This window comes from Oncorhynchus masou, chromosome 8, assembly GCF_036934945.1.
Source record: "Oncorhynchus masou masou isolate Uvic2021 chromosome 8, UVic_Omas_1.1, whole genome shotgun sequence".
Classification (NCBI taxonomy): Eukaryota; Metazoa; Chordata; class Actinopteri; order Salmoniformes; family Salmonidae; genus Oncorhynchus; species Oncorhynchus masou.
Window position 1 is genome coordinate 18,730,656 of NC_088219.1, and position 10,520 is coordinate 18,741,175.

A 10,520-nucleotide genomic window follows, 5' to 3' on the forward strand; every position below is an offset into this window, starting at 1 on the left:
CCTCTCTCATATGTCCCCCTCTCTCCTCTGTCCCCCCCTGTCTCCTCTGTCCCACCCTGTCCTCCTTTCTTCTCTATCCCCCCTCTCTCCCCTGTCCCCACCGTCTCCTCTGTCCCACCCTGTCCCCCTCTCTCCTCTGTCCCCCTCTCTCCTCTGTCCCCCCTCTGTCCCCCCTGTCCTCCTCTGTCCCCCTCTCTCCTCTGTCCCCCACTCTCTCCTCTGTCCCCCCTGTCTCATCTGTCCCCCCCTGTCTCCTCTGTCCCACCCTGTCCTCCTCTCTTCTCTATCCCCCTCTCTCCCTCTGTCCTCCCACCCACCCTGTCTCCTCTGTCCCCCCCTGTCTCATCTGTCCCCCCTGTCTCCTCTGTCCCACCCTGTCCTCCTCTCTTCTCTATCCCCCCTCTCTCCTCTGTCCCCCCCCCCCTGTCTCCTCTGTCCCCCCCTGTCTCCTCTGACCCCCTCTCTCCCTGTCTCCCTGTCCCTCCCCCCCCCCCTGTCTCATCTCTGTCCCCCCTGTCTCCTCTGTCCCACCCTGTCCTCCTCTCTTCTCTATCCTCCCTCTCTCCTCTGTCCCCCCCTCCTCTGTCCCCCCTGTCTCCTCTGTCCCACCCTGTCCCTCCCTCCCCCTGTCTCCTCTGTCCCCCCTATCCTCCTCTCTCTCCCCCCTCTGTCCCCCCCTGTCTCCTCTGTCCCACCCTGTCCTCCTCTCTTCTCTATCCCCCTCTCTCCTCTGTCCTCCCACTGTCTCCTCTGTCCCCCCCTGTCTCATCTGTCCCCCCCCCTGTCTCCTCTGTCCCACCCTGTCCTCCTCTCTTCTCTATCCTCCCTCTCTCCTCTGTCCCCCCCCTGTCTCCTCTGTCCCCCCTGTCTCCTCTGACCCACCCTGTCTCCTCTGTCCTCCCCCTGTCTCCTCTGTCCCCCCTGACTCCTCTGTCCCACCCTGTCCTCCTCTCTTCTCTATCCCCCCTCTCTCCTCTCTCTGTCCCCCCCCCCTGTCTCCTCTGTCCCACCCTGTCCTCCTCTCTTCTCTATCCTCCCTCTCTCCTCTGTCCCCCCTGTCTCCTCTGTCCCCCCCCGTCTCCTCTGTCCCACCTTGTTCCCCTCTCTCCTCTGCCCCCCCCTGTCTCCTCTGTCCCCCCCCCCCCCGTCTCCTCTGTCCCACCTTGTCCCCCTCTCTCCTCTGCCCCCCCCCTGTCTCCTCTGTCACCCTCTGTCTCCTCTGTCTTCCTCTGTCCCTGCAGCATCATATTTCTGACCGACCACCTAGATCTGGTCTTATGTTGCAAAATTTGAAATTGTGTTTTTTTTTTCTCCACACCCTCTTAAGCCTTAACCTCGCCCATCTCTTTAAGGATTCACATGTGAGGCCATGTGCTAAACAGAGTGAGTAAGGTAGTGTTGTAAACAACCAAAGAATAAGACAAAAAGTGGTGAAAGTAGTAGCCTATAATAAGGAAAATCTCCAGATAAAAATACACGTCATATAGTCCTTGGTTTATAACCGAATCTGACATTGGTGCAGGTCCTGTTGTTCTTCACAATACTGTCTCTGGTAAACAAACAATATATCAAATGAATAATGTGTTTGTCACATGTACAGGATACAGAAGGTGTAAATGGTACAGTAGTTACTTGCATATTTCATAGTAGCAATATAAAAATAGACAGTGTCCAGATTAAAATATTTTATAAATATTTTATAATTATTAGATGATGCTTACCCAGACACTTGTCTAAATGGATGGATCATGTGAAAGAATGCAGTAATATAAATATGAATCTGCAGGTAGATAAACCTAACCTACTAGGTTCAGTGTTAGCTAGCTAGCTAACATTATGCTATAACTAGCAATGCAAATCGAGATCTGAAATACAACTAATATTACTACAAAGATCATACATGTTATGTAAGCTAGCAAGCTAGCGAGCTAACGTTCACTAGCTACCCTTTGACCTTGAATGAAAATGACTTTGACTAAATTAGAAACGTATAATAAGCTGAAAATGTAGCTAGACTCTTACCCATATACATGGACGAATGCTTCGCAGCAGATTGGATCCGCTTTAACTCTGTTTTGTTTGTAAAGCTTGTTTGCCTCACATTGTGTCAAGTATCTCCGGTTTGTACTGACCGTGTGCAGAAAGCAACTGTTTCCCACTGATCTTTGTCGATAGTGCCTGCTAAATTCAGGGCAGCAATGTTGTTGAGAGCAGTAGCAACACTTTTGCAGTTCTCTATGGCTAACTTTATATCTTTTGAAAAAGCTGAGTAGCAAGGATTAACTACATGCTACATGGCAGACCAATCCAAACTTATCTCTTGGCATGTCCAGCCCATCCATTATCTCAGTCAATCATGGCTAGCGGGAAGGTTCCTGTCGTTTCCGTAGCTAAACAAATGAGTTTCTGTACGTTATCACAATAACAACATGAGAAGTTAATCATGAAACATACTCCACCGCCTTTCTTCTTCCTAGAGAGTTCTTTACTCCTGTCTGCGTGATGTACTGAGAACCCAGCTGGCTGTATGGACAGGGACAGTATATCCGGAGAGAGCCATGTCTCCATGAAACAGAGTATGTTACAGTCCCTGACGTCTCTCTGGAAGGAGATCCTCACCCTGAGCTCATTTACTTTATTGTCCAGAGACTGGACATTAGCAAGTAATATACTTGGAGGCGGTGAATGGTGTGCACGCCTCCTGATTCAGACTAGAAGTCCCCCCGAAAACCTTTCCTCCGCTGGCAGTATCTTGGAGCAGCCTCTGGAATAAGTTCAATTGCCCTGGGGGGTGTGAACAAAGGATACAAATTGGGAAAGTCATATTCCTGGTCGTAATGCTGGTGAGTTACCGCCGCTCTGATACCCAAAAGTTCTTTCCGGCTGTATGTAATAAAACAAGCTTTCTGGGCTAATAATATAAGACACAAAAAAAACAAAATACTGCAAAGTTGCTTCGGACCTAGAAGCAGAGCTTCCATATCTGTCAGCTCCATCTTAACATACACCTAGTTACTGAAACGGGTCACATTTATTAGAAGCATGTCTTTCGCCAGTGAGAGAGGTCACGGTCTTGTTACTCCTGTCGATGTCTCCCTCTTCCTGTGAGGAGATTGTCTTGTTACTCCTGTCGATGTCTCCCTCTTCCTGTGAGGAGATTGTCTTGTTACACCTGTCGATGTCTCCCTCTTCCTGTGAGGAAACTGTCTTGTTACTCCTGTCGATGTCTCCCTCTTCCTGTGAGGAGACTGTCTTGTTACTCCTGTCGATGTCTCCCTCTTCCTGTGAGGAGACTGTCTTGTTACTCCTGTCCATGTATCCCTCTTCCTGTGAGGAAACTGTCTTGTTACTCCTGTCGATGTCTCCATCGTTCCTGTGAGGAGACTGTCTTGTTACTCCTGTCCATGTCTCCCTCTTCCTGTGAGGAGACTGTCTTGTTACTCCTGTCCATGTCTCCCTCTTCCTGTGAGGAGACTGTCTTGTTACTCCTGTCGATGTCTCCCTCTTCCTGTGAGGAGACTGTCTTGTTACTCCTGTCCATGTCTACCCTCCCTCTTCCTGTGAGGAGACTGTCTTGTTACTCCTGTCCATGTCTGCCCTCCCTCTTCCTGTGAGAAGACTGTCTGGACAGAGGCCAGCCAGGTCACCCGCTCAGTGGAGCAACTGAAAAAGATGGATGGGTCATTGCCCTCAAACAAATGAAGAACAAACTTGGCAAGATTACATTGTTTACCACACAAATTGGAAACATCAGACCAACCCTTACCTCTTCCACTCAAAATATCACACTTCTATCCATTCTATGTATTGATAACTCTAGGCTGAAATCTGATTGTGTTTTTTTGTTTTGTTTAGAACACAGTAGATAAGCTGATTAAGAAGACTAACCTTGCGCTGGTGGTGGGCAGCAGTAGTTGGAGAGAGCAGTTTGTCAATGCTGTCACTGTCAGTGCAGGTGAGTGCCTTATTCTCCTTCACTCCTAACTCTCTGGGACAGACTCACTAACGCTGCATGCTCTTGCATTAACGGATAGTCAGAGGAGTGGTGTTCAGGGCAGAGAAATCACACTCTCTACTTTGGGAGGTAGCAGTAATGAAATCACAGACACGCAAAGTTGCTGTTTGAAAATGTATAGATGCAAGAAGCAATGTTAAGTCCAACTTTATCCCAAGAAAAGCATTAATGGTGAAACTTTTATTTCCCTACTAGCGCTGACCTTGTTGATAACTGCTGTACCTTATTGTTGTCTCACCTAGCTATCTTAAGATAAATGCACTAACTGTAAGTCACTCTGGATAAGTGTCTGCTTGCTAAATTACTCAAATGTAAAATGAAACTAGTTTTGTACCACGTAAAAGTTCAATAAAACGCTGCATCTCATCAGAATGATTTGTACTATATGTGTAAACACCTCTCATTCTCTCCCCCAGGGGATGATGATGAGGAGGAGAGTGGGGAGGAGCGCCTCCCGTCCTGTTTTGACTACATCATGCACTTCCTCACAGTGTTCTGGAAGGTTCTGTTCGCCTTTGTCCCGCCCACAGAGTACTGGAATGGCTGGGCCTGCTTCTTTGTGTCCATCTCCCTGATTGGTGTTCTGACGGCTGTGACTGGGGACCTGGCCTCTCATTTCGGCTGTACAGTGGGGCTTAAGGACTCTGTCACTGCTGTAGTATTTGTGGCCCTGGGGACTTCCGTTCCAGGTGGGTGCCTGTCTCTATGTAGCCTACTCTCTCTGTCTGTCACTCTTTCTCTGGGCTGTATCCGTTTCTTGTCCGTGTCAGAATCAGTTACTTATTTCTAACCATCTATTTCTGCTTACTTTATGTTCACAAAGACACATTTGCCAGTAAAGTGGCGGCCATCCAGGACCAGTACGCTGACGCCTCCATCGGCAACGTAACGGGCAGTAATGCAGTGAACGTGTTCCTGGGCATCGGCGTGGCATGGACCATTGCGGCCGTCTACTGGAAGACCAAGGGAAAGAAGTTTCTTGTAGAGCCTGGTTCGCTGGCATTCTCCGTCACCCTGTTCACCATCATGGCGTTTGTGTGTGTCCTGGTGCTGATGTACCGCCGCCGGGCCGGCGTGGCAGGGGGAGAACTGGGGGGCCCGCGGACCGCGAAACTCCTCACCTCCCTCTTCTTTTTCTCCCTCTGGTTCCTCTACATCATGCTGGCCTCCCTGGAGGCCTACTGCCACGTGCCAGGCTTCTGAGAGAGAGAGAGAGAGAGAGAGAGAGAGAGGGAGCGAGAGAAAGAGAGAGAGCAAGATAGAGAGAGAGGAGAAAGCTTGTCTCCTATTGTTTACATGTCTATCCCTCTCCTTTTTGTGTACTTTTCTGAGTGTTTTAAAGTATTTATATTGTTTATTATTATTGCTACCGTGGATGCTTGACTCTGAAGACTTTTACCCCATTTACAATGACATGGATGGCAGCTTTAGCCATTCTGTTGGAAGCGTACTGGCACCAGCTAATGACTTGGTGTATGTTTTCAGATGACTTATGCCTTGAGGCATAGCTTTATCGAAATAGGCTGTCTGCACAAAATGAGGGAAATGAAATGACCTTTGACTCTTCTGAGAATGCTCCTATTTTGTTTATAGTCTATCCTGAACATTTAGCTCTTTTAGCCCCACTGATCGTCTCCTACATCTCTCCATTCAGATAGAGGATGACCCTAATCAACCAGTCAATTTCTTGGAGATGATAGCACACTGACTCAGAAGAGCTGACCCAGATCCTCCTTCTCCCCATGTCTGAACATGGTTCCTGGTTGACCAACTATGTAACCCCTGATGCCCCACTAGCACAGTCATTCCCATGAAGGTTCTCAGCCTCTGCCCTGAACGTTGACTACTACCCTCAGCCCATCCTAACCTAACTCTTCTTTTTCAACAACGTTGTGCGCTTGTGTTGTGGACATTTTCGAAAAGGATTTTCGTTTTTGAAAAGTCAAGATAGTCAAGATGTTTGAACAATGTAAGTGTTTGTAGATAAAACAGTGCCATATTCTCTTTGAACAGGGTCTAAAAATAACTTGTGATAGGAGTTAATGGGATAACTACAGTTGGCATGGTACTGCATTAGAATTAGTAGCCACTGAGGCCAAAACATAATGTCAAATGTTATTCAGGAAATGGTGATCAGTTGAAAAGCTGTTGGTGTTTGTTGATAAGATTAATATTACTATTTATCTCAAACTATTTGTTGTATATCACGTCAAAGAATAATAGTACTACTAGGTGTGTACATGTGAGAGCGTGAGTGTGTTTTGTTGTATTGAGTGAAGAATAATTGTATGATGGAAACATTTTGAAGTATTTATTTTATTACGGCTATCCTCATGAGTGAAAGTCTAGATGTGAATCCAAGCTGAACACATGTGAATATATCACTGCCTGGTTCCCTGATCCACACTCTGTCTGTGGACAACCTCAGTCTCATAAGGACTTCTTCCAAGATACTTTTTATACAGGACACTAATCTATGTGAGACAATCTCTGCCAGAGATTTCCAGCTTAATTAAAGTGTGCTTTACAATTTTAATTTGAGACGATGTACTGTAGAAGCACACTTTTTCCAAGGGTTTTGTATGAGTGTGTGAGTGTGTGGATGTGAATCATAACTCAAGGTATATGTACTACTTGTCTTCAGAGTTTGATGAAAGGCAAGGCTTTATTCCATCCTAAATGTTTACTCAACATGGGGGTATGGATTTTAATGATGAAATGTCTACACTTCTGAGTCCTCACAAATCTTTTTGCATTATTCTCTGTCACATTCAGGCTTTGAACATATTTCACCTACATGACTATGTCAAAGCACTGCATAGAGGAGAAAAAAGGTTTTAAAACCTAACGATTAGTTTATTTCCTAAACATAGCACTTACGGTGTACAGTTTTTGAAATGGCAACAAATAAACAAAACTATGACGATGTTGTAATGAAAAAAAAGACCAAAACCAAATGATTGCCAAACCTTACTGGATAGTGTGTAGACTTTGTTTTTGAAATTTAGAACCCTAGATCCATTCTTATTATTTCTAGATGTATTTATAATTACATGATCATTGCTGCTTTTATTTGGATTAATATGCACGCTTAATGTATGATCAGTGGAAATAAAAGTTGTTTATTTATTATTGTTCAAATGGAGTTTTATTTATTCATTGATCAGGACTTGGAGCCCTTTTTAATCATAACTGGTGGCTGATTTTACAGGATATATGAAAGATTTCATTCTTCCCATGCAGCGAGAAAGCATGTTTGTATCAGTATGCTGTTTCTTATTGATTCACACAGGTAAACATTGTTTTATTGAATCTGAACTGCATTTGTCCGTGTAAAACAATGTGCTTGACAGATCCTGCTACTGTGATTCAGTAATCCAGTTACTGCCACACCTGGCCCATCACTGCACATTCATTACTCTCTCACTGTTGACTTTTTGTTCAGTGTAAAAGTCTCCATAAATAACTTTTCTTACATTACATAATCATTAAGCGCAGTCTCTGCGCCCTCATTTCCTCGTCCTCCATCTGCTCTGATCAACCTGGGACATATGCTTCAGGAAGTTTTCATGATGCTTGTTGTTTGGCATCTCAATGGATCACACACCACAAGCTGGGAATTTACAACTTCTGTTCTCTTTAACCCCTTAAGTTGAGTCCCTGTTTCTCCACAGACAAGACATTTTCCAGGTTGCTAAAATAGTCACGTCAGTCTGTAGCAAGGAGGGAAGTGTTTGGCATGAAACACTTTTATTTGATGCAGATCCTTGTGCTGCGACAGCAGCTTTAAGTAGAGAGAGTTCTACAGGAATCCCACAGGAAAAAAATCGACAGGAATTTCTGTAGTTGATTTGTTACATGTAGTTAATTAACCTTAGTTGGACTTTGGATTGAATCAACTGATCAGTATTAGGACACTAACATTTCAATTCCGTCTCAGAAAAGTTGTCAGAGTCATCAGGCACAAATCTGAGTCAGATCTGAAGTCATAGTCTGTATTTTTGAGATTTAGCGCTAGAGATTGCACAATAGTAATCAAAGGTCATTTCAAATTGAGCCGACCGTGAATGCAGTCTCCTCTAACCCGGGAACATTGCCTTTAAGGTCTCTATTCTAGCTCCGACAGTGCAGTAATATCTAACAAGCAATATCTAACAAATTACATAACATATACCCAATACACACACATCTAAGTATGAATGAATTAAGACTATATACATATGGAAGGAACAGACTAAGATACAGTAGAATAGTATAGAATACAGTATATACACATATGGGATGAGTAATGCCAGATATGTAAAGATTATTAAAGTGACTAGTGTTCCATTCCTTGAAGTGGCAGCCTCTAATGTTCCCTGAAGAGCTGGGAATGATGGCTGTTTAACTGTCTGATGGCATTGAGATAGAAGCTGTTAATCAGTCTCTCGGTCCCGGCTTTGATGCACCTGTACTGACCTTGCCTTCTGGATGAATGCGAGGTGAACAGGCAGTGGCTCGGATGGTTGATGTCCTTGATCTTTTAGGCCTTCCTATGACATCGGGTGCTGTAGGTGTCCTGGAGGGTGGGTAGTATGCCCCTGGTAATGCGTTGGGCAGACCGCACCACCCTCTGGAGAGCCTTGCAGTTGCTGTACCAGGCAGCGATACAGCCTGACAGGATGCTTTCAATTGTGCATCTGTAAAAGTTTGTGAGGGTTTTAGGTGACAAGCCAAATTTCTTTAGCCTCCTGAGGTATTTATGAGAAGACCGATTTTCTGGATGTCTCAAGGTCTGTCAAGCACCGCTGTAGCTCTGCCACTTTCACCGCAGATGTGGAAATGCAACATCGGCGGATGCGGTGGATTGAGACACATACAATGCAACAACAACAAAATCTCTGTTGACAGTGCATGTCAGAGCAAAAACCAAGCCATGAACTCAAAATAATTGTCCGTATAGCTCCGAGACAGGATTGTGTAGAGGCACAGAGCTGGGGAAGGGTACCAAAACATTTCTGCAGCATTGAAGGTCCCCACGAACACAGTGGCCTCCATCATTCTTAAATGAAAAAGAGTTTGGATGACTAAGGCTCTTCTCAGAGCTGGCCGCCCGGCCAAACTGAGCTCATCTCTGCAGAACTTCACCAATCAGGCCTTTCTGGTAGAGCGGCCAGACGGAAGCCACTCCTAAGTAAAAGGCACATGACAGCCTGCATGGAGTTTGCCAAAAGGCACCTAAAGGACTCACAGACCATGAGAAGCAAGATTCTCTGTTCTGATGAAACCAACATTGAACTCTGAATGCCAAGCGACACATCTGGAGGAATCCTGGCACCATCCCTACGGTGAAGCATGGTGGCAGCATCATGCTGTGGGGATGTTTTTCAGCGGCAGAGACTGAACGGAACAAAGTACAGAGAGATCATTGATGAAAACCTGCTCCAGAGCTCTCAGGACTTCAGACTGGGGCAAAGGTTCAACTTTCAACAGGACAACGACCCTCAGCACACAGCCAAGACAACGCAGGAGTGCTTGTAAGCGTCATACCCAAGAAGACCCAAGACTATAATTGATGCCAAAGATGCTTCAACAAAGTACTGAGTAAAGGGTCTGAATACCCTTGTCAATGTCATATCAGTTTTATTTTTTTATACATTTGCAAACATTTCTAAAAAACAGATTTTGCTTTGTCATTATGGTGTATTGTGTGTAGATTGATGAGATAAAAAAACGATATAATCCATTTAGAATACGGCTGTAACATAACAAAATGTGGAAAGGTCAAGGGGTCTGAATACTTTCTGAATGCACTGCATATAGACAGGTGTGCCCCTTTCCAAATAAATCTCTAATCAATTGAATTTACCACAGGTGGACTCCAATAAAGTTGTTGAAACATATCAAGGATGATCAATGGAAACAGGATTCACCTACGGATATGGAAAGGGAAGAGAGTAGGGTTGAAGAGGCAGAATCAGGAGACAGGAGGGATAAGGATTTAGCAGAAGGGAGAGATGATAGGATAGAAGTGGAGAGAGTATTGGGAGAGATCGAGCGAAAATTGCGACGGTGCATGACCATCTGGGTAGGGGCTGAGTGGTAAGGAGGGGAAAGAAAGAGTTGGAAAGAAATGAATCAAAGGCAGACGTCGGGGAGGTTGATTAAGATTACTTTATTGGTCAATTGCACACAAGGTCCGAACAAAATTTGACTTTCACTTTTAACCCACCCCCTCCGGAAGAGAGACATACATGATTTTGGAGCGGTGCGGGGGGCTGCCACACTGGGTGCCCAGGGGGCTGTTGTTGTGGGGGATTAAGTGCCTTGCTCAACAGCACCATGGCTCTTGGGATTTGATTCCATCAACCCTCTGGTTGCCGGCTCACTTTCTGAGATTTTTCCCTTCGGACCCGGGATTCGAACTGGCAACCCTCTAGTTGCTGTGTAACCCCTCGAACCACTAGGCTACCTGCCATTGAAGTTGCCAAGTATGAAGCGCGGTGAGCCATCATCAGGAAAGGTC

The 10,520-nt window shown here is 45.4% G+C and overlaps 1 pseudogene; it reads left to right on the plus strand.

Annotated features, from left to right (window-relative positions):
* Window positions 1-5,239, plus strand: part of LOC135544310 (sodium/calcium exchanger 1-like) — a 46,344-nt pseudogene extending 41,105 nt beyond the window's left edge.
* Window positions 5,240-10,520: the final 5,281 nt, after the last annotated feature.